This window comes from Rhinolophus ferrumequinum, chromosome 11 (genome assembly GCF_004115265.2).
Source record: "Rhinolophus ferrumequinum isolate MPI-CBG mRhiFer1 chromosome 11, mRhiFer1_v1.p, whole genome shotgun sequence".
Taxonomy (NCBI): Eukaryota; Metazoa; Chordata; class Mammalia; order Chiroptera; family Rhinolophidae; genus Rhinolophus; species Rhinolophus ferrumequinum.
In genome coordinates, this window is record NC_046294.1 from 37,000,739 (window position 1) to 37,026,672 (window position 25,934).

At 34.1% G+C, this 25,934-nt stretch overlaps 1 protein-coding gene across 7 annotated transcripts in view; it reads left to right on the top strand.

Annotated features, from left to right (window-relative positions):
- SOX6 (SRY-box transcription factor 6) overlaps window positions 1–25,934 on the top strand; it is a 596,148-nt gene that overhangs the window by 98,503 nt on the left and 471,711 nt on the right. For all 7 annotated transcript variants that reach the window (XM_033119777.1, XM_033119776.1, XM_033119779.1 and 4 more), the window contains exon 2: window positions 7,735–7,806. The gene's annotated coding sequence lies outside the window, so the exon portion shown is untranslated. The remainder of the gene's footprint in view (window positions 1–7,734; window positions 7,807–25,934) is intronic.

The window sequence follows — 25,934 nt, forward strand, 5'->3', positions numbered from 1 at the left end:
TTAAAAAACAAAAACAACAACAAAAAACCCAACACCCTGAAATAACCAACACTTATTTTTTTAAGTTAAATTTCATGTCTAGTTTCTAATTCTTCCTTACATTTAAGAAAATATTTTATTTTTAAAAAATATTAAGTTTTACATACTCATACTGCCCAAATACCAGCTGTTTATACAACACCCAAACAACCAAGTTGTCATGAATCCTTCAGAGGTGTAAATGGATAGCTTTTCATGAATTTTCCAATATTTATCACTGTGTATGAACCTAAAGATTTTGACAGACATCATTTTGATATCTGCTGTTATGGCTACGATCAATGTTTGGATGTATTACAATTGTTATAGTGCCATATATCTGATTATACTAATATATAATTTTAAACACTGATTCATAAAGCTGTCTTCTTAGAGAAATAAAATTTGTCTAAGTCTTTTCACAAAAAAAAAAAAAAAAAAAAAAAAAAAAATGAACTCCAAAATCATTGAGAATGTTCAGTAAAATTAAACATTTTATAGTGTTCAAAATTTTCATATTTGCATAAAACTTTTTGTGAGTTTACCTACATTTAACACAGTTGCCCTTTGACCCAGGGGTTATTGAATTTTAGTGTGCAAAGGAATTACCTGAAGGCTATGCTTTAAAATAGATTCCCAGGCCATACTCTCTGAATTTCAGAATCAATAGATCTGGGTGGGACCCAACAGTCTTTTTGAAACATTTATTTTAATAAGTACCTTAGGTGGTTTTGATATAGGGAGTCTGAGGATTATGTTTTGATAATCACTATTTTCTCCAGTCTTACACACGACATTCTCTGCCTTTTGCTATTAAGCTAATACCATATATCTCTAAAATCAGACAGGCTGCAAGAAAAAAAAAAGATAGTAAAAAACATAATGAAAGGTTTTATTTGAAAGGAGTATATTTTGCTAAGAAAAGCAGGGGGCATGAAGAAAGAGATAAAAGAGAGCAAGTTTGTTGAATGAAATGTTCCAAAAAAAAAGTTCCAAATTTCTTTTTGACCCACTGCCACATTTTTGTTCAACTGGTCAAGTGGCCTTGCTGCTTTATGTTGTGTCAAGTGTAAAGTTATGAAGTATATGGAATTTTTTGGTAGTCAGGACCTCAAAATACAAGAGTTTGGGGGACTAAGTCACACGGTGATTCTGTAAAATTCTGTTTTGAAAGTTTGTGATCTGTATTTGGTCTTGGTTCATTGCAATCAGCGGCCTTTCCAAGGTGGACGACATGCTGTCTTCTTTTAAACAGTCTCATTTATTTTTCATGTAGACACTATTTTTATACTGACCATCCTTATTCACAGATAGATCTTGAATTGTTATTTCAGGAGAGCAGTCAAGTGTTGGCAGTTGTGAAAACGTGTCAGATTGAGGCAATTCGATCTCTGATTTACTATGCTGCTGCACATGACAGACCTAAGAAATGCAACATTAATTCTTCCTCTTCTGACCCAGAAATACCTTGATCCTGCCCATCTGTAATGTGTTAAAGCAGACTTAGGAAATGTTACATTGAAGTATAAAGGTATACTTCCCAGTGGGTGTTGATAAAATATAAAATTATAGAATCTTAGAATGGTAAGGACTTTAGAAGAGATCTGGTAGAGCAGTTATTGAGCACCCACCTACAGCTAGGCTTGCTTTCACAATCACCTGTGGAACTTTGGGGAAAAAAAAGGAAATTCTTGGCCCACTCAAGGAGATTCCGGTTCAGTAGGTTGTGAGGGGGCGGGGAGGGCAGAGATTTGAATTTTATAAAAGCTTTCCACGTGATTATATAATCAGCTAAGTTTTGGGACAGTTGTCAGCTCAGTGTAAGAATTCTTTCTACAACATCCCTGGCCGTAAGGCATCCAGACTTAACGTTGACAACTTCAGCAACAGATCTCTATTTTGTGAGGCAACTTATTCCATTGCTTTTAAAGATTTGTCTGGACTGAGCTACAATCCACCACCTTGTAATTCCCAGCCAACAATATTGTTCTTTCTTTTGGAAAGAAGAAAGAGAAACTCATTTTCAATCACTATTTACCACATTACACTCACTGTGTGAGATACTACCTGTTCTTTGTCAAAAATATTAAACTTGATAGTTTTCCTAGCTGCAAAATGGATTATCAGAGTAGATAAGCAGTTATCAAAATGTGGTCGGTGGACACAAGGGACCCCTGAGACCCTTTCAAAGGGTCTGAAAAGTCAAAACTATTTTCATCATAATACTAAGATGCTATTTGCCTTTTTCACAGTGTTGACATTTACAGTGAGAATGCAAAGCAATTTTGGGTAAAACTGCTAGTGCCTTAACAGAGACCAGGGCAGTGGCACCAAATTATATTAATAGGCATTGAATTTTTTAAAAAAATCATCACCACTCACAGAAACAAAGCCATTTTCACTTAATAATGTTGTAGATGAAACAGTAAAATAATTGATTTTATTAATTCTTGACCCATGAGTACATCTTTTAATACTCTGTGATGAAATGGGAAGTATGCATAAAGCATTTATGCTATATACCCAAGCACAGCCCTTATCTTGAGGAAAATCAAGAAAATCAAAATCAATCACTGGTGTGATTGAGTTGCAAGGTGAACCTACTGCTTTTTTTCCATAGAAGATAACTTTTACTAGAAAGAATGACTAACAGACAAACAATGGTTATTGAGACTTGGATGACTGACAGACACATTCTAAAAAAGTGAGAAAAGTTGTTTGGAAAACTTTTATCTACCACCATGAGCTTGATGGCTTTCCAATACTTAAGAACTTTTCTGATGAGATTGGTGGTGATAGTAACAGATTTGATTTTTAAAAATACTGCATAAATGAAATATGTCGACATTTCAAAGATCTGTACAACACAGTGAACCAATATTTTCTGAACACACTAATAATGCATGATGTTACAAAATCATGCATGGGTAAAAGATGAATTTAAAGACCAATGTGGATTTTAACAGAATATAAAACGTTCATTGATATTCAGCTTTCAGATTACTTATTGCAGTTAGCCTTTGAGAAACTATTACTTGCACAATTTTGATATAGTATCAAAGAAGAATAGTTACAGTTATCTGGAGAGAGTATTAAAACATTGCTTCTTTCCAACTTCATATCTGTGTGAAGATGGATATTTTTCACATACTTCCACCAAATCAATGTATCACACAGATTGAATTCAGTAACACCTATGAGACTCTAGCTGTCTTTTAGTAAACCAGGCATTTAAGAGATTTGCAAAAATGCAAACAGTGTCAGTCTTTAAATTCTTTTGTTTTGGAAAATATGCTGAGATTTTAAAAGTATGTGTTTATGTTACCATGTAAGTTATTATTTAATCATATATTTTATTTTAAATGAATTAATAACATTTAATTATTTTCTTAACTTTAGTTTCTAATATAATAAATATTGATAAGCATAAGTGCAGCTCTTATTAATTTTTAGAAATGTGAAGGAATCCTGGGACCAAAGAGTTGGATGATCTCTAAAGTTCATTCCAAACTAACAATCTTTAGAACACGCAACCATCTAATGTAACCTGGTTCCAAGAAGATTTCTTCGCCAATCTCTTCTGCGTGCTTGTCAATGTCCCTTTCAAATGGCGGTCCTCAGTACTGAAATCATATTGAAGATGTAGGTTGAGGAGCATAGAATAAATAAATAGACTTAATTATCAGCAGTAGCATTTTTAAAAATTGGGCATTAACTTGGTATCGTTCCTTTGAAAGATGAATTTCATTTTTTATAATTAATGCAAATTCTACATAATTTAATCTAACCACTCATTTGGTGCTTGAATCTTCTTGCTAAATCAAATAATACTACTACTAATAAAAAAAGGAATGGGGATAAGAAAAGAAATGGGTGTGGCTTAGAGACAGTTTTAAGTAGGATTAAAAAATTTAACTTGAAAGCTTTTAAAGCCTAATTATACAGGGAGGTGGCAGTGTTTTTATTTGCTGTTTACCTTTGATCTATTACCTATTTTTGGGGGACATGCTTTTGTGAAAATTTTTATGGTTTCTTCATTTGATGACAAGATACTTGTTTGAAGTTGCTTTGTAGTTCAAAGATTTTTCTCTTTGTAACTAATATTAATATTTTGCGTTTGCTGCCACTTTAATAGCGAGTTAGCTTGGATTTGAGTGACTACCTTTGGATGTATAAGTTAGACATATTAAGTATTAAACAATATAACACCAATTCATAAGAATAAGAACGTAAAAATAAGCCTATATTTCATTCAATGTTAACATTTTTGTTAAATTGTATTTTACTTTGTTACACATGTATGTGTAGACACATTCAATTTTCTGTAGATTGGTTCTTATTTTACATATTTTTTAATTCAATAATATGTGTGGCCATCAAGTTATGTCAGTAAATATAGGTGTATAGCATAATTTTTAATGATTACAAAGTAGTAATACATGTATTCACCATAATTACTTATCCAGTGAGTAGGTTATTTCCAATTTTTGGCTGTAACAAAAATGCTATATGTTACATGTATATATCTTTTAATATTTTTTATGATTATCTTTAGGTTAATTTTTGTAAGTGGCATTGCAAAGTCGAAGGAAATCCAACATTAAATATTTTAACACTTATAGTCAAATTACCATTCAAAAAAGTTGAATCCAATTTATAAACTCATTAGTGGTACATGAAAGTGTTTATTTTTCCACACCTTCACCACTACTAGTTTTTGTCCAGTTTACAAAGTATTTTGCCAATATTGTAGGTTAAAACATTTTATTTAAATTTCTTTGATTATTAGGGAGATTATACATTATGTTACTGGACATTTGTATTTTTTCATTTGTACATTTTCTCTTTATATTTTATGTTCATTTTTATATTGAAGCATTGTTGCATATACTTTTTATTTAGTAAACTAAAGATGTGCAAAAGATTTGGTGACCAAATAATATAAAGCACGTCACCACCATGGTCAGATGTAGTAGTCTGTGCCCCAGGTTGGATTATTGAATGAAAAATCCTTGAGGGGAAAGGCTATGGTTATTTATTTATTCGTTTATTTTTTAATTGAGATATAATTGACATATAACTTTGTATTAGTTTTAGGTGTACGACATAATGATTTTATTTATTTATATTTTAATTTTTGTGTTCAGACTGTCTAGTGCAATCTCTAACCTTTGGTCATGATTTGCTGAATGATTGAACGAGCAAACAGGGATGGAACAATCTATGGTGATTGGGTGTTTTGAGGATCCATTTTTCTAAACAGATTGTGATTTTCTAGAACAGATGGTGATTTGCTTTGGCATTTCCTTCTCTGTCTTCTTACTTTTGTGCTGCTCTCAGGACCAAAGTGGGCACTTGTATTTTGGAAATGTCTTCTTCAGCCTAAACTATTTCAGTTCTTAAAGAAGTAGCTTACTTCAAGTTGTGTGTTAATTCTTGTGAGTTAATTCTTAACTGTTTGCTCATCATAATGTTGCTTGTTTATTCCTAAATTCTCTGCAGAAGGAAGTATGCATTAAATTTTTTTTCTTTGTTATAGTAATGAACTTTGATTTTAGAAGCTTATACTTTTTAAATTGTTTGCTATAAAATTCACGAATAGTGTAAATCAGTTTAGATAAAAAGATTCGGAGTTGCTTTTCACATATGTAGCAAGACTGCATTTATATGACAAAGAGATTTATTGACTTCATATTAATGCATATTAGAATATTATTTGCCCTGAAAGTTTGGAATCTGACTTGTTCCAAATTAAAATATTTCCAGAGTTAGAGATCTTAACTCCTAGAGTCTAGTGATTGGAAAAATGAGATACGCATCAGCCATAATATTTTCTGGATGCATTTTAACTTTATCCCCCATCATTTAAATGCAAATGAAGGAATGAGATGTATGGAATGTGTTGCATAATTCCAATTCATACCTTTAATAAAATATTTGCTAGAAAGGCAAGGTGTGATTATTTTAAAAATATACAAGTACTCAAAAACCCATTTGGATTCTTCCAGCATTAGGCTTTGGATATGTAACCCGTTTGGATATGTTTGCTCTTGGTTTATTTTGTAGATAACTTCAAAGTTATACTTTATAATTCAGGGCAGGATAAAATAACAGAATAGCTTATAACAGGACCAGTATTCTTCACTGGCCTTGAACAATACACAGAGTGTGTCCACATAGGGTTGTGTGATGTCCCATATAAAATTGCTCTCCTGGGTCCTAAAACATCAGAAAGTCATGAGGAGAAGAGTGTGATACCAAAAATAAATGACAAAGCTACCTTTCCCTGGCGAGACCCTCCTGTACTTCTTGAATCCCTGGAAGGAGGCATTACAGAGTTGCTGGAAATTGGATTGTGGAAGGCCTGAGACACTATTCCTTACAAAGAGAAGGCCTGGTAAAGAAACCTAAAGGGTATATTAGCTATCAATACTTAAAGCTGTCCAAATGTCCAGGACAGATTCATTATCTAGCAATCCTGATTAGAAAATAGAATAAACTATCTAGGTAACTTGGGCAAAAGTCTAAGCTAGGAAAGAGCTGAGTTAGATATTTATTTCATATCTCAACTTAATTTCAGCTGCTGATACTTAATCTGTTATGGCCATTTGTGCTACAAATGCAATATTGGGAGTAGTGATTCCTATAAATGATGTTTTTCTCTTCAGAATGAATTTTATCTAGTTAGCTAACTAGGTTAACTAACCTAGATATTTACTGGCTATATTTTTTTAAAAAATGGTGATTGAGTCAAACCAATCCCTAGAGTCTAGGAAAGTTTCTGATCTAAATCAGGAACCTAAACTCCATTATTATTTTCAATTGAACACTACTCATAGCCATCCTCACATTTGGGAAAGAATGCAGCCTTTGCAACAAAGTTTCTTTGTTTTCATGGAACTAAAAATGTGCTGTATTTAGACCAAACAATAAAAATAAACTACCAAACTACCTTCTAATGCATGGGGGTTCTGGAGAGAGGAAACCATAGATATTTAGAGGCATAAAGTGACTCATTGTGCTAGTTAAAACTTTTTTACAAGGCTAGCTCTGTTTGTTTGAGTTGCATCTGTTACCTCTTCGGCCAGAACGAAATTGTGTGCAAGCAAAAGAATTTTGGATTGAATTGTGGCTCATACAGAATGCATTGTATACAGCTTACCATCTAAATAGGTTCCATACTTTAGGTAGAACAAAAACTTCATCCTTTCATATTTATTCGACCTACAAGGTACTCTTGTTGGACACATATATTTTCTGTGAAGTTAATGCATTGTAGCTTGCAGACATAAATTAAACATGTTTTACAAATGTAACTTGTAAGCCTTTATTTCACTTTTAAAAATTCTCCCTTTTGTTTTTAGTTATACTTTATCTATGCCTTATACTTTAGTTATACCTTTATTTTATACTTTAGTTATACCTTGTACTTTAGTTATACCTTTATTACTGACAAATAAAAAAAAAGGTATAATAGATGGAGATACTGTATTCTTAGCTGTAGAAAAATGACATAATTGTTTCTTTTGGTATTATCATCTTTTTTTTTTTTTTTTTTTTTTGGTATTATCATCTTTGAAAAAGTTGTTAGAGTAGATAGGGACAACTGCCTTAGTTAAAAATAGTATGATTTGTAGCCAGAATGTATACTTTAATAAATCATATAAATTCAATTCACTCATCCTTTTTCATTTCGTTTTCTGTTGAAATTTTCAGGTCACTTTCATGAATTCAAAGGCAATTTACCAGTGATTTCTGGGTGCTGGGGCTGATTTCTTGTGCGTATTTGTAAGTATTGGTTTATTTATTACTCTCCTCATTGTGTAATGAAAGTTATCATTTGTAAATAAATTTTGCACTCCTTTTGTATGTGAATTTTTGTCAGTTTTTTTGTTTTGCAAGTGTTATTTGTTGTTTTTTTTGTGTATTTTTTTTAAGAGAACTATAGAAAAAAATATCAGCTGGTGAAAGAATAAATATATTACTTTTTGAAGATGGGGCTCAATTGTAGGAATGGATTACCTTAAAGGGCCTAGTCTATATAGAGGAGTAATTTACCCTGGTAAATTGTTCCTGTCTTGTGGTTGTCTGGACTTGAAGAGCTCTGTGTTTCTGTACTCACAGAAAAGATGTGAGATGATACAGAATTCAAAGAACTGTCAGTACGAGAGGAGATTATGTGCTAAGTAAGCAGAGATTCATTTAGTGAATATATAATGTATTTCAAATTGGGGGTATTCCGGCCTTCTTCACTGTCCCCAAAACACTATTATATTTTACATGGTACTTTGGAGAACAAAAATACCTTTTCTCAGGAAAAAAGGTAAATTTCATGAAAAAAATGGAATGAACTTTCATACTCAACTGAAGTTCTTTAAATTGACATATGCTTGTTAATATAGAAGTAGTTCAGAAGATGTGGCAGATGTTAAAAATGTCTGTGTGTATGTAAGACCATATTTTAGTAATTAGAGTTTAAAATATATTTATATGTGAACATTGTTGTAAACCATTGGCATCTAAAGGGCCCTTTTATATTTGATAACAACAAAGACATAGAAACTTTTCTTTTGTTAGTGTACTCCTGTAAAGGAGTTTTAGAGACTATACTTCTAAGAAAGTATTTGGAAAAAAAAAAGTAATCTTATGGAGTTTAACTTCCTTAATATTTAAGCAGAGACAGTGAAAATTTATTGAAAACCAGCTTTACTTTTCTTCCAGTAGTAGCATGATTGGGGCAGGCATTTAGAATGAACTTAAAAAAATAGGCATGTTTAATATAGAATGTTTAATATAGTTTAATACATTTTGCATAGCTTTAATGCTTTAAAAATGAATACGTTATTTTTATGAAACTATCAATTCACATTTTATTTTGAAGACTTAATTCTTATATAAAACACAAATTATTAAACTACACGGTTCATTTGGATTAAATATAAGCTTTTAATTTGTGCAAGATATCACAGTGAGGATTAGGAGGCAAAGAAGATGGAGAAAGAAATGTAAAGTATCTTTGAAGGGCTCTTGAGAAAAAGGATGATTCCAAGGAGCTGAGCTTATCCTATTAGAAATCCTAGTGAAGGGAAATAATTTTGAGCTGTCCAAATCTTACCTTCGTTGCTTTATCTTTTGCCTTCCTCCTCTCTTCTTTCATATCATTCAATCATTCCTTTTAGTAAGTTTAGGATGACTAAATTTTTAAAATGACAAAAGATAATTACTGGTATTTCCACCGAGATGGCCTTCTTTAAAATATGGTTACATTTCTCATCACCCAAAGACCGGTTCCTGAATTCTTCACGCTTTCTTCAACCCCCAAGTCATACAGAGACTAGCTTTGAATGGGGGTGATCCAATAAGCTGAGATTTTTCTTGTGACCTAACAAAAAGAGATGCTGAAAATAGAAGAAGGGTCACGGTGGGTATAGTTTTCATATGGTTATTTCTGGAGTTCAACTTCAGATTTTGTCTGATCACTTAGGCAAAAGTCATGCTAATCTTACAGGCCTAAAGCAATTGTTTTCCAGTCTTGAGAATTTCCATATGCTAGTTTAGGGCATGGACTTTTTGTTCCTTTGGTCAGTGGTCTCAAGCTTTGTTATGGCCATCACCTGACTGTGAAACTTCTTATTAAAGAAGTCTAGCAGGATACTATGACTGAGATAAGTGAGATAAAATTAACATGGCATCCAGAATGCTTGAGTTCCCATTTCTCTGAATTATTGTGGAAAATGTCCACCACTTACAATGAATGATGAGGCAGCTAAAACAATAGAAATATTTATCTAGTCTGGCTTAAGAACAAGCAAATGGGATCAGTGGCAATGGTTTCTTTTAGGAACTTGAATTTCCATGTCTTGGAACTTATTTGCTACATGATCTAAGGTAGAAAGTTATACCTCATGGCCATGGGAAGGTTTCTTAGTAAGGTGTTCAGAAGCCAGTCTGTGAGATAAGGAAGGTGGGATATTGTTTTGCACATCCATAATGAATGGGCCACACCAAGGGTGTGTGAGAACCGATTGGAATCTTACCCTACTCACATCTACTACCTAGGTCAGAAGAGGAAAACACTCTGAAGGAAAATGGTTACCTTTTCAGAAGCTGAAAGCGTATTATTATAGGGTTTCCCCGCCTCTTTAACGTATAAAACTACCCTTTTCTTTTCCCAAAGTAGGCATTGTGTCATAAGACTTTGATTTCCATGTTAATAGTCCACATTTAATTTTTTATCTCTAATTAAAAAATAATTACAGCATTCTGACCATTTAATTTTACCAGGGCAATAAATGCTGGTTAAAAGCAAAGCAAAACAAAACAAAACAGAAATAGATCATTAGATACCCTGCTTTTTCAGGTTACCCAAACCTTTTTAGTAATTTGATAATGAATTCCCTTTTATAAAATTGTGTCTCTGTTCACGGTCTCTAATAGCAGCAACTCTTTCCCTGAAAAGGAACAAAAATATTTTACTGTCTGGTACAAAAAAAATGATTATTGCTTAGGCCGTGATTGAGGCAAAAATAATAACAGTATCTTAATTTGGTATAACACTTGCTTTTGCAGACAATAAGTTGGCTTAATTTTGTAAAACCTCTGTGAGGTAAGTAGAAATTATTCACATTTTTGCAGAGTAGCAGGACTCAAACTTAGGGATTTATGGTACAAGCTCAGTGCTCTTTCCACAATACCAAGCTGTCCTCTCTCAGAGAGTATTTTAGCTCTCTTTCTTTTGTTGTTTTTGATCACCATTTCAGTCTCCATTTGATTGCTGTATAAATATTTTCGAAAAGTTGGGGAAGAGTAAGTCAGGGAGGATATTGTAGAGAGCCTTCTACAACTTCATTTCCTCATGTTCCTGGATCATTTTCTCCTCCCTGACTTTTGCCTGTCACCCTCTTCCATAACTGCCACATGTTATGCTTCAGCTGACATTTTTTGAATTGCATAGATTTTAATGAAGCAAACAAAAAGAATCACAAATTCATCTGTTTATAGTATTTTTAAATGGAAAGAAATGTTTCAAACTGAGTATAGCCCGGTCCAAAGCTCCCTCAGTGAAAACATCTGTGATTTTCAGGACAAGTAGGTCTGAGTGCATTATCTTTAAAAAATATTATTCCAGTCTAATCTTGACATAGAGCAGGTAAATAAAAAAGATGAGCTGTGAAAATCCACAAATAGGGCTTGAATGCCATTTTCCATGACAACGGGAGCTGCCCCATGAAAGCATTAAGGCTGGGAATGTAAGGAATTTAAAATTGTGCCTTCTCAGTTTTACAGTTGTGTGCTCATGTTAATTAGAGATATACTGACATTTGAAGTATCTACATTAATACACACAGCTACTATACATTTGTGAACTATGGCCAGAAATCTACTTTAATTGAAAGCAGTTTGCTAATCTGAATGTGTATATCCATTACATTTTAAGCTTTTGAAGTTTTATATACTAGTGCCCTTAGATACTTACTCTTTCTCCTCTCTTCACTTTCTGTTTCTAATTTATACCTGAAAGGATAGCCTGGCCTATTTTTAATCTGCTAGCGGTGTTTTGGAGCAATATTGATGGGGTTTTGAGAAAAAAAATTTTTTTTAATAGTGACTTTGCTTTGTTATAGTTTCAATCTTTTTTTCCTTCTCTGGCTTTCTAAGTTGTTGGTTTTTCTTGCAAACCTTTAAGATAGCCTACCACTGAAGTAAGGTAGGATTTAGGTTTATGGAAGTTGCTTCACTGGCTATATTTAAGCATCTTCACCATCACACTATGGTTTTAGCCAGAAAAGCCCCATATTAGAAACCTTGATGGGACGAACAGTGAAGAGGCATTCTGGTTTTTCTAGTATAGCTGAGTTTCATCCTTCCCTCTTGATGTCAAGCCATGTATCTTCATTTTTGATTTGCAAATATATTCACAATAGCTTGGTGACTTCTTGAGGTCATTGTTAGCCATGGAGTTTTTGCTTTGTCTGTCTTACACTTAAAGGAAAACCTAACATTTATTTTTGCAAGCTTGTATTTCTTAAGAATCTGCCTGTCAGGATTTTTAACCTAATTGTTTTGTGCTTGCCATCTAATGTAACTCCCACACGTACTTTTTGGACCAATCCCTGAATATTGCACAAGGCCATTTAAAAAGAAGCTTCCTTTTTGTTGCACCAGAACAAACAGCTCTAAAAGGTTTGTAATACTCTGGTCTTGTTTCATTAAACCATTTTCCTGGCACCATGAAACCACTGAGACCTGGGACCATTAAAACTTGCTCAGTACTATTATTATTATAGCCTATTTTTACCCTTTATTACTTTTTTCACTGTATTAAGTTCCTCTGTTCTTTATTCTTTCATGTTGCTTACTACATATTGTACCATCACAGCACATGTGGTAATTTCAAGTTAATTGCTCAATTATCAGTGATAGTCATGAAGCACTTGAAGCATGCGCAGTACAAGCTTAAAAATTTTCAAAATAAGTTGATGTGTCATAATCTTAAATGTGAAACAAGCCAATATCTGCAGGAATAAAAATACACCGCCTGAGCTAGGCATTTCAGGGAAGGCAAAAACCTACTCTTAAAATCAGGGCTTTTGTCTAGCACTGAAGTGTTTCATCTTTGCTAATTTCAAACAACATGTCTAAATTTGATCTTGGTTTACTTTTCAACTCTGAAAGTTTGGTCCTGGTTATGAAGGAAAAGGGAAGTGAAACTGTATTGATTCTATTGGCATGTTTTACCGGAACCTCACAATCATTATATTCACTGTCAAGTGGAATTTGGTGTGAAGTGGGTCCACGTGGGATGTCAATCAAGGAAGCTGACTTACTAACGAAGCAGAATGATCCCTTTATAATGTGTCTTTACTCATAAGGCAATCCTCTAAATCAGAGGACAGTTATAATGAAGGTAGTGTGTTGATGATTTATTTATATTGAAAAAAACCCGTGAGAAAAATGACGCTTTGGGGACGTATTCTGAATCCTACACAGTAATATTCTCAGATGCCTTTAGGATTACTTACACATTATGGCAAAATAATTATTGTAACTCTTTTGGCAACGAGGCGAATTATCATTAAATTTTGCATTAGCATTCAGTTTAGGGTTTTCTCTAAACTAATACAGTGTCAACAGCTCTTTTTTAGATGAGATTATGGTTCTTTTCACATTTTTATAGTATTGTAGTAAAGCTGAATTTACTGGCTACATTTGAAGGTGGAGTAGAGTGGCACAAGAGCCAAAGTTAAACTGATTTAGTGTCCTTTGGAGAAAAATTCTTCTTGAGATTGTAAACAATGTGGGGCTTGGGGGCAGTTTGCTAAGAATGGCTAATAAATTTGAATATTCCCCCCAAAAGCTTCTCCCTGAACCTGTTTGACCAAGAAGATAGGCTTAATCATCTTCCAGTATTCTTATGTAACTTTCATTAATATTTAAAGGTATTAAATGTATATAGAGAAAGGGAAATAAAGCCATAATTTGAAGTGGGTAGTGGCCTCAAATATAAGGAAATGAGGGAATGCCAGTAAATACTTTAATTATGCATAGTTAGCTATTATTTTATAATGTAACGATCTGTAAGATGTGAAATATAGCCTGTCTAGAATTCAGGAAAAAAATAGTCATTGATTTACTTAAGCATTTATATAGAAATATTTTAGTCATTATTTAGTTTATAGAGATTATTTGAATAATCAACAAAATCTGGTTCATTTTTTTGTATGCTTGTCTCTACGCATGACTCTCAGCATATAGTTTTATCTGAAGTACATGTTTCATGTTACCTTGGAGTATAGGTATAATGCTCACATTTTGCCAAATTTTTGCCAGCTCCAAACATCAAAATATGAGTTAAATATTGCCAGGAAAGGTAAGATAAAAACATTTTCTACTTTCTCTCCTTCCCTTCTCTCTCTCTCTCTCTCTCTCTCTCTCTCTCTCTCTCTCTCTCTCTCTCTCTTATTCAAACACCATCTGTTTGACTTCAGAACACATATCTTCCCATTCTAGAACACCAGCAGGGTTTCACCTCATTTAGAATATTCTTGGTTAAAAACTTATCTGATAAAATTTCCATAAGTTCAGCTGTGCTGGAGCACCTCACATCTCTACATCTTAGTCCAAGAACTCTTACATCTTACCCTAAGACTGAATGCCATGAAAAAAGGCCTGTCCCATATTTTTCTCATCCTGTTAGAATATTGCAACCATTTTATGCCAGCAGTTCTCTCCAGAAATATAGATTTCATATTCTAGATATTTGGGTTTCTATTCCTCTGACACAAAGAGAATACATTTCTCTCCTTCTCTGAGATTGTTCCTTAATTTTGGTCCTTGTGATGCTAAATTGACTTTTGGTAAAGGGCAGAGTGATTGTTGCATGCCCTACTGTGTGTTTTTTTTTTTTTTTCCCCTGGAGGATACACATGCCACTTATTGAGAGAGCACCTGTGGGAGGAGCTGGTTGGCCCAAGGAGCTCTTATCCTGGCAGGTGCCAGGAACTGGGGCTTGGTTTGCTCATTCACCAGTGAGTTCCTTCCGCTTACCTCATTTTTGCTGCTTGAATTTTTCCTTGTTATTAATAAATATCATTGTCAATAAGTTTTTTGTTTTAAAACTGGTTTTTGCATAACACCAGTAACCATTTTCATTTCTTTATATTCCTGGTACTATCTTTAAAAAAGGCCTTACTACGGCTTTCCATTCTATTTCCCAAGAAGGGAGGAGAGCCTGTGGAGAGGAAATGTAAGGTTTGTCTAATCTCGTATTGCAGAAAGGTGTCATTGTATCTAGGCTCTCAGCAGTGCAATGTAGTCTTGAAAACATGCATTTTAAGGCTGTTAGATGTAGTTAGCTCAAACAGGAAGTATGTGTCTCCCAGATATATTGAACAGATACATATTTAAATCTTGACATCAATATAAAGTGTCCTATATAAACTTCCAAGAGAGTACAAGAAACAGATTTCTGTGATGTGGAGCAATAACCATCTTTACTGGACCAAATTGACAATCTTGAAAACTCTGTCTGGCCAAATGGGAATTTATCATTTGAGGCAGATTAGCCTTCTTGGCAGTTGCTATCTTAGTGAGGAGAGAGATGACCCATTAGAGTCTTCCCGCTGGCTGGTGTAATCAGTGGTTAATCTAACTTTCCACTTGCCCCCTGAAAACTATTTAAACATGTGATTATCTGTTTTCCCAGTTATGGCAAATCCTTTTTTGGGTAGCAAATATTTTCTTCCCAGGAGAGTGCTTAGTATCTGTTGGAAGTTAATTCAACTCCACAAATATAAATTGAGTACTGACTACATTCAAAGCAGAGCATTAGATGCTACATTGGAAACAAATGCAATGTACAAAGTTTCTGCCATCAAAATCCTTAGAATTTAGACACAATTATTACACCTTATTCCTTTTTATGTTCCTAGTGTATAACTCAGTGCATGACTCAAAGGAGGGATTAATAAATGTTAATTAAGTTGCATTGATTATTGCAGAGGAGACAAGCAGAGGAGACAAGCAGAGGAGAGATGTAATTCCCTATGCAGAATATGTTAAGTGCCTTAATAAAGTCAAAAATAGTACACTGGGGTTCGAGAGAATTAAAGATATATCCCTTTACTTTTTATTAAAGCTTTTTTCAAAAAAAATTTTATTGGGGAATACTGGGGAACAGTGTGTTTTTTTCAGGACCCATCAGCTCCAAGTCAAGTTGTTGTTTTCAATCTAGTTGTGGAGGGCGCAGCTCGGCTCCAAGTCAAGTCATTGTTTCCAATCTAGTTGTGGAGGGTGCAGCTCCCTGGCCCATGTGGGAATCGAACCTGTGACCTTGGTGTTATGAGCACTGCACTCTAACCCACTGAGCCAACCTGTCGCTCAAAGATATATCCCTTTAAGAAGAAGGACTGTAGGAAGCAGCCTTTTGGTGTTCTTTGAAAGTTGGGTAGAATTTTGTCAGTGGAATAGGGATGAAGAGAGAGGAGCATCCTGGTAGAGAGGGGAATCGCAGGTGCATGGGGATGGGGCAAATGGAAGCAGGGAATTATGGGATTGGGAACCTGAAAAGTCCAGTTTGCCTGAGGTATAGGGTATGTAGAAGCTAGAATGTTTAATATGATCTTATCATTATGGTCCGTAAGGCTAAGCTAAGGCATTTGGTAGATCTTAAGGTGCCATCACAAGCAAATAGTCTAGTGGTATGGTAAGAGATTTGCTTTTGAAAAATTAGTTCAGCCAGCAGTTTGTAGAATTGGTTAGAGAAAAAAAGACTTGAACTAGAGTAATAGCTTGTGAGAGATATTGCAGTGGTTCAGGGAGGAGACAAAAGGTTTATATACAAGGGTGGGTATTTTGGGAACAGAAGATTAGGAACAGAAAGAAGAGACTTAGTCAATATAGATCAGTAAGACTGGTCAGGTCATATGTAGTGGGGAACATGAGGGAAACAAATGAATCAAAATGACTCCTGTTGCTTTTCGCTGTGTCTGTTGTTCACCACAGTACTGGATGTTAGAAAAGGCACAAGGAAATTATCATGCTAATTATCTCTTGTCAATGCTCAAATCCCTTGCCGTCTCATGGGTTAGATCCCCACTGAAAATGAAGCACATTTTTTTTCTTCCCGTGGAGGGCTGGAACATTTGTTTTTAGAGGAATGAGAATACACTAAAAGATGAAATTACTTTGAGGATTTAGAGGCATACCATAAACACAGAAGATATTAACACTAGGAGTTCAAGTGCACAGGCAGGGCCTTGTTGATTTCAGAGGCATTAAGGTAAAACTTGGCTATCGTGACTGAGAAAAGTGAAGATAGTTGACATTATGGCATTCCTATCAGGTGGCTTTCACATAGGGATTAGTACATGACATCTGTGAGGAATAAAACAGGTGTGCACAGAGTTTGGTTACTTGAAAACCCTCTCAGTTGAAGTGATGACTACGACTCCCTGGTTATATTGCTGTGTTCTGTTCTTCTCCACAGAAGGTATAGTTGCAGCAAATAGTATACTTCGGATATAGGCCGGCTCTAAGGCCTTCCCTTTCAAGGGAAGAAGAAATAGTGCAGGAAACTGTACTTATGAGTAGGAAAAGACATTGAAATAACAGTTAAAAAATAGACTTTTCCAAGAAAATAGGTTAAAGTCAAGTTGATTTTGTAAAATCCTTGTCATTCTTACTGCCTTATTCAGACTAACACTAACATGCCCTCATTCATTTAAAATAAGTCACACAGGGAAAGACAAATACTGTATGCTTGCACTTATATGTGGAATCTAAACACACACAAACACACACACACACACACACACACACACACACACACACACACAGCAAAAATTACCAGCCAAATTCATAGAAAAAGAGATTAGATATGTGGTCACCAGTGGCATAGGATGAGGAAGGAGGAATTGGAGTGAGGTGGGCAAAACGTACACATTTCCAGTTATGAGATAAAGTAAGTACTAGGGACGTGATGTACAACATGACGGCTATAGTTAACAGTGCTGTATGACACATAGAATAGCTGTTGAGAGTAAATCCTAGCAGTTCTCATCACAGGGAGAATTTTTTTCTCTTCTTTCTTTCTTTATATTGTATCCATATGAGATTAAGGATGTTGCTGAACCAGTTGTGCTAATCACTGAACAATAGAGGCATACCTTGTCGAATTGTGCTTCGTTTTATTGCACTTCACAGATGTTGGTATTTTTATGAATTGATAATGAGACCTCCTACCAGGAAAAAGATTACAACTCGCTTTATTGTGAGACTTACTTTATTGCGGTGGTCTAGAACCAAACCCGCAGTATCTCCAAGGTATGCTTGTATACAAGGACAATTATACCAATTTGATTTGGTATAAATCAAATCATCATGCTATGCACCTAAACTTATACAATGATGTATGTCAATTATTTCTCAATAAGATTGGAAAAAATATATTGTGTATAATTCCCACCATTCCAGAGTGCTGCTGTGATCTTAGGCAAGTCATGTAACCTCTTGGAGCCTTAGCTTCCTTACCTGTAAAGTGAGAATAGTACCTACCGCATGCTGTTTTTCTTTTTACAGCTTTATTGAATTATAATTGGTATACAATAAATGACATGTATTTAAACTATATAATTTGATAAGTTTTGATATAGGTATACACCAGTGAAGTTATTTCCACAATCAAGCTAATTTGCATACCGATACCCCTAAGTTTCTTAATGCTCCTTTAGAGTCCCTCACTCAGCCCCTCCTTGATCTTTTCTTGACCTCGCCCCCAGCCAGTCATCAGTCTGCTGTCTCTGTAGATTAGTTTGCATTGAAAAACTTTTTGTATGTTGAATCATACATACATAATCTTTTTTTGGTCTATTTTCTTTCATTCATAATTATTTTGAGATTCACTCATGTTGTGCATGTCCATATCTTATTTTTAAATTACTGAGGAGTATTTCATTGTATGGATATGACACAGTTTTATTATTCATTTGGTTCTTTCTAGTTTTCAGCTATTACAAGTGAAGCTCCTTTGAACAGCTGTCTTTGGGTGGACGTATGCTTTCATTTCTCTTGGGTCAATACCTAGGAGTAGAATGGTTAGGTTGCATAGGTGTATGTTTAACTTTATAAGAACTGCTAATTTTTTCCAAAGTGGTTGCACCATTTTACAGTCCTACTAGCAGTGTGTGAGAGTTCCAGTTGCTCCACATCCTCAGTAACACTTGGTGTGTTTAGTCTTCACTTTTTGCCATTCAGGTGTTTATAGTGGTATTGCAATGCGGTTAATTTGTATTTCCCTAGTGACTGACGATGTTGAGCATCTTTTCATGTGCTTATTTGCAATCCATCTATCTACTTTATTGAAGTATCTTTAAAATCTTTTGCTGTTCTTAAAAATTGGGGTTATCTTCTTTTTATTGAGTTGAAATAGTTTTTACATATTCTAAATGCAAGGTATTTGTCAGATAGGTTTTGCACACATTTTCTACTAGCGTGTGGCCTGCCTGCCTTTCAATTTTAAGTAGTTTTTGAAGAGCAAAAGTTTTAAATCTTGATGAAGTCCAATTAATTGTTTTACTTTTATATTTCAATACTTTTTGTGTCACATTTAAGAAATCTTCGCAAAAACCAAGGTCACTAAGGTTTTCTCCTATTATTCTTTTAGAGGTTTAATAGTTTAATCTTTTAATTTAGGTCTGTGATTCATTTTGAATTAGTTTTTGTAATGGGTAAGATAAGGTTTAAGGTTTATACGAGGTCTGACAGTTAAGTTCACAAACTCATCCTAGAGAAAGTGCTGCATACCTCATCTCTGAATATCACTATGGTCAACTTTGAAATTCTCCACTTGGGAAGCCATGCACCTATGCCAGTGCCTAGTCCACCCTTCAAAGCAATTTTGGAACTCTTTTTCCAGAATGGCCATCAAAACTGTTGTCATATTACCCTTGATGTCCTGAATGTCATCAAATGTCTTCCTTTCATTATTTCCTTTATCTTTATCTTTGGGTAAAGAAAGAAATAATTGGGGGCCATATCAGCTGAATAGGGAGGGTGTTGCAATACAGTTATTTGTTTACTGGCTAAAAACTCCCTCACAGAGAGTGCTGTGTGAGCTGGTGCATTGTCGTGATGCAGGAGCCACAAATTCTTGGCGTAAAGTTCAGGTCGTTTTCACCTAACTTTTTCTCACAGCCTTTCAGCACTTCCAAATAGTAAACTTGGTTAGTTAACCAAGTTAACCTGTTTGTCCAGTTGGTACAAATTCATAATGACTAATCTCTCTGATATAAAAAAAAGTTAGCAACATCATTTTGACTATTGATTTGGACTGATGGAAATTTTTTGGTCATGAGTGACTTCCATTGTGCACTTTGATGCTTTGTTTCAGGGTCGTATTGGTACACCCATATTTCATCACCAGTGAGAACACGGCCCAAAATATCGCCTTGCCTCTCCAAACGGTCTTGGCAAACTTCGACTCTACTTTGCTTTTGTTCATTGGTGAGCTCCTTTGGGACCATTTTTGCACACACCTTTCTCATGCCAAGATTTTCAACTAAGATTTTCCTGTGTCTCTATCGATGTTCACTTGGTCTGCTATGCTTCTCACAGTCAGCCAATGATTTTTATGTATAATTTGACAAATTTTTGCAGTTTTTATCAGTCCTGCTCACTACCGGACGCCCTGACCTCTCTTCATCAGTGAGGCGTTCTCTCCCCTCAGAAAAACGTTTAATCCATTTGTACACTGCCGTTTTCTTCGTGGCATTATCCTCATAAACTTGGACTAACATATCCCTGATTTCACTTCCACTCTTGCCAAGTTTAACAAGAAATTTAATGTTTGTTCTTTGCACTAATTCAAGCTCAGGCATTCTTGTGATGGCACACAAAAACACGCAACAATAATGAATGCCACTCAGCAAGATACCACCACAAGTCGGCGCGAACACAGTTGTGAGACACTGATATACCAAGGTTATGAAACCTTACCAAGCTGTTTGTACAGTGATGCCAGTATAAGCGCACAGTGGCAAGTTCACGAACTTAATTGACAGACCTCGTATTTTTGCTTACAGCTATCCAATTGTTCTAGGGCTATTGGCTGAAAAGGTTATCCTTTCCCTATTAAATTGCCTTGATGCTTTAATTGAAAATCAATTGACCATATATGTATAGGTTTATTTCTGGAGTCTCTATTCTGTTTCATTGATCTATTTGTCTATTTTTTATGCCACTATCTTGATTACTTGATTACTATAGCCTCATAGAATGAATTGGGAAGTATAACGTCCTCTTAAAATTTCTGGAAGAGTTTGTGTACAATAGATATTAATTTTTAAATGCTTGAATAACATCACTAATGAAGCCATCTGGGCTTGGGTTTTTGTTTCTGGGAGGGTTTTTAACTAAAAGTTCAATTTCTTTAATAGATATAGGGCCAATTAGGTTGTCTATTTCATCTAAGTTATGCACTTTATTTAAGGACATTTCATTTAAGTAGTTGAATCTATTCCTATAGAATTGTTCATATCTACTTATTATTCTTTTAATATCTGTAGAATCTTTAGTAATGTCTCTCATTTCTGATATGAGAATGTAAACACAACATATCAGAATTTAATATTGCTTTTCTGTTTTCTATTTTACTGATTTCTGTTTTTATTCTTATTATTTCCTTTTCTCTGCATACTTTGGGTTTAATTTGCTCTTCTTTTTCTAGTTTCTTAAGGTGAAATCTGAGATAATAGATTTGAGACCCTGTTTTTCTTTTTCTTTTTCTTTCTCCCTTCCTTCTTTTTTTCTTTCTTTTCTTTCTTATTAAATTTGTTGAGGTGACATTGGTTAATAATATTCAATAGGTTTCAAGTGAGTGTGCAGTTCTGTAATACATCACCTGTATATTGCATTGTGTGTTCACCACCCAAATCAAATCTCCTTTTGTCACCATATATTTGACCCCTCTTCTACCTCCTCCCATCCCCCTTTATCCTCTGGTAACCACTAGACTGTAGTCTGGGTCTATGAGTTTTTGTTTGTTTGTCTTGTTCAGTTGTTACTTTCAGTTTTATATTCCACACATGAGTGAAATCATATAGTTCTGGACTTTTTCTGTCTGACTTAATTTGCTTAGCATGATAATCTCAAGATCTATCCATGTTGTCACAAATGACAGTATTTCATCTTTTCCGATGGCTGAATAATATTCCATTGTATATATGTACCACATCTTCTTTATCCAATTGTCTACTGAAGGATACTTTGGTTGTTTCCATGCCTTGGTCACTGTGAATAGTGCTGCATGTATCTTTACCGATAAATACTTTCAGTTTTTTGGGGTACTTACCCAGGAGACGGATTGCTGGGTCATATGGTAATTCTATTCTTAATTTTTTGAGGAACTTTCATAGTGTTTTCCATAGTGGCTGTACAAGTTTACATTTTCACTAGCAGTGTCTAAGGGTTCCTTTTTCTCCACAACTTCTCCAACACTTGTTATTACCTGTCTTGTTGACAATAGCCATGCTAACAGGTGTGAGGTGGTATCTCGTTGTGGTTTTGATTTGTATTTCTCTAATAGCTAGTGAAGTTGAGCATCTTTTTATATATCAGTAGGCCATTTGTGTGTCTCATTGGGAGAAATATCTGTTCAGGCCCACTGTCCAATTTTAAAATTGGATTGTTTGGTTTTTGTTGTTGAATTGTATGAGTTCTTTACATATTTTGGATATTAGTCTCTTATTGGAGGTGTCATTTGCAAATATCTTCTCCCATTCAGTTGGTTGCCTTTTTGTTTTGCTGATTTTTTCCCCCCTGGGCAGAAGCTTTGAAGTTTGATATCATCCCATTCATTTATTTTTGCTTTTATTTCCCTTCTTTGAAGTCAAATTCATGAAATCCTTTCTAAGACCAGGATTTTATCCTAAGTTTAGTACCTATATTTTCTTTTATGCATTTTATTGTTTCAGGCCTTATATTTAGGTCTTTAATCCACTTTGAGTTAATTTTGGTGTATGGTGACAGATAGCAGTCGTTTCATTCTTTTGCACGTGGCTTTCCAATTTTTCCGGTACAATTTATTGAAGAGGATTTCTTTTCTCCATTGTATGTTTTTGGCTCCTTTGTTGAAAATTGTTTGCCCATATATGCGTGGGTTTATTTCTTTTCAATTGAGACCCTGTTTTTCAATATAGGTATTAGTAGTACTATAAATTTACTTCTAAGTATTGCTTTTAGCTGCATCCCATAAATTTTGATATGTGATATTTTCATTTTTATTCAGTTCAAAATGCATTCTAATTTTAGTTTTTAATATTTAGGAATTTTCCTGATGTCTTTCTGTTATTGAATTCCTAATTCTTTTGTTTGCTGGCAAGTTCTATAAATGTAAATTAGGTAAAGTTGGATGATAGTATTGCTCAGGTCTTTCAAATCCTTTCTGATTTTTTTTCTACTTGTTATATGATTAACTGAAAAAGAGAGATTTTTTAAAAACTCTGATAATAATTCTTGAAATTGTATTAGTTTTTCTTTCTTGTGTTTTGAAGCTAGGTAAATATTGGGTAAATAAATGTTTAGGATCATTATGTCCTTCTAATGAACTGACCCTTTATCATTATACAAGAACCTTTTTATCCCCAGTAATATTATTTGCTCTGAAATCTACTTTTTCTGATAGTCATTACAGCTTTCTTTTTATTAGTGATACCATGGCATATATTTTCTATTTTTACACTGTAAAAATATTGTTTCTTCATTTTTAAAGCATATTTTTTATAGACTACATGCAATTGAGTCTTGCATTCTATTCCAGTGTTACAATTTTTCCCTTTTAATTTGAGTGTTTAGAACAGTTACATTTAATGTGATTATTGACATGGTTGAATCTGCTCTTTGTTTTCTGTTTATATGATATGTTCATTATTCCCTTTTCCCCTTTTCTTGCTTTCTTTTGAATTTCTTCAGAATTCTTGTGGTTTCAATTTAAATCCTTTGTTGGCTTATTCTAATTTTTTGTTTTATTATATTTTTGTGCTTGATTTAGAATTTATAGCAACCCCATACAACTTACGATAGTCTTACTTCAAGTTATATTATCTCACTTTATGTATGGTATAAGATTCTTTATGTATGGTATAAGATTCTAAGTATACTTCTATTTCTCTCCCTTAGCCTTTGTGCTATTGTTATCATCCATGTTACTTCTACATATGTTATAAACCTAAAAATAATAATTAGTTTTGCTTTGAATAGTCAATAACATTTTAAAGAGGTTTAAAAAGAAACAGTCTTATATTTACCCATACATACCATTTTCAGTACATTTTCAGTGTAGTTTATTCCTTTGCTTAAGATTCACATTTCCATTTGGTAACATTACCTTTTGCCTGAAGGATCTCTTTAATATTTCTTGCAGGGTATGTATGCTGATGAGCTGGTAAGATTTCCTTCAGCTTTTGTATTTTTGAAAAATCTTTATTTTGATAGGTATAAAATTTTAGATTAACTTTTTGTTTAATAATTTAAAGATACTGATCCATGTCTTTTTGCTTGCATTGTTTTAAAAAATAAGTCTGCTGTAATTCTTACATATGTTCTTCTGAATGTGATGTGTTGTTTTGCTCTGGGTGTTTTTAAGAGTTTCTCTTTTTTAGAAAAGATACTTATTAAAATATAGCTAACATATAATATTATATTAGTTTCAGGTGTTCACAATAATTATTCAACATTTATATACTTAAAGAAGTGATCACCACGATAAGTCCAGCAACTATCTGACACCATACCATGCTATTAATATCATAATATTATTAACTATATTCCTTATACTGTATATTATATCCCTGTGACTTATTTGTTTTATACCTGGACATTTAAACCTCTTATTCCCCTTTACCTTTGCCCCACTTTTTAAAAATTTTCAATTAGTTGACATTCAGTACTATTTTATATTAATTTCAGGTGTACAGAGTAGTGGTTAGACATTTATATAATTTAAGAAATGATCCCCCTGACTAGTCTAGTACTCACCTTTCACTATACATAGTTATTACTGTATTATTGACTATATTCCCTATGCTTTACATCCCGATGACTACTTTGTAACTACCAATTTATATTTCTTAATCCCTTCACCTTTTTCACCATGTCTTCAACCCCGTCATAAATCACCATGGTAAATCTAGTACCCATCTGACACCATACATAGTTATTGCAATATTATTGACCGCATTCCATATGCTATACCCTACATCCCAATGACTACTGTGTAACAGCAAATTTGTACTTCTTAATCCCTTCCCCTTTTCACCCATCCCTAAACTGACTCCCACCTGGCAACCATCAAAATGTTCTCTGTATCTCTGAGTTTGTTTCAGTTTCATTTGTTTGTTTATTTTGTTCTTTAGATTTCTCTTATAAGTGAAATCATATGACATTTGCCTTTCTCTGTCTGACTTACTGTACTCATCACAATACTCTCTAGGTCCATCCATTTTATTGCAGATTGCAAGATTTCATTCTTTTTTTTATGGCTGAGAGATATTCCATTTTATGTACATATGTACCACCTCTTCTTTATCTATTCTTTCATTCAGGGACACCCAAGTTGCTTCCATATCTTGGCCATTGTAAACAATGTTGCAATGAACATAAGGATGTACATATGCACTCAAAGTAGCATTTTAGGTTTCTTTGGATCAATACCCAGAGCTGGGGTACTAGGTCCTTCTTTGTCTCGTGTTATAGCCTTTGTTCTAAAGTCTATTTTGTCTGGTATAAGTACTGCTACCCCAACTCTTTTTTTTCTTTCCATTTTCATGAAATATCTTTTTCCATCCCTTTACTTTAAGTTTGTGTGCGTCTTTTGATTTGAAGTAGTCTCTTGTAGGCAGCATAACTGTCTTGTTTTCTTATCCATTTAGCCACCCTACGTCTTTCGATTGGAGTATTTAATCCATTTACATGGAAAGTAATTGTTGATAGAGATGTAGTTATTGCCATTTGATTTTTCATATTTTTGAACTGTTCTCCCCTTTTCTTCTTAAAGAAATCCTTTTAACCAGTGTTTCTTATAATACTGGTTTGGTGGTGATGAACTCCTTTAGCTTTTTTTTGTCTGGGAAACTCTTTATCTGTCTTTCGATTCTAAATGATAGATTTGCTATCTTGGTCTTTGCTTTTCATCACTTTGAATATTTTGTGTCAATTCCTTCTGGCCTGCAGTTTCTGTTGAGAAAGCAGTTGATAGTCTTACGAGAGCTCGCTTGTAAGTAGCTAATGCTTTTCTCTTGCTACCTTTGAGATTCTCTCTTTGTCGTTAATGTTGGCATTTTAATTATGATGTATTGTGGTGTGGGCCTCTTTGGGTTCATCTTGTTTGGGACTCTGCTTCCTGGGTTTGAATATCCATTTCC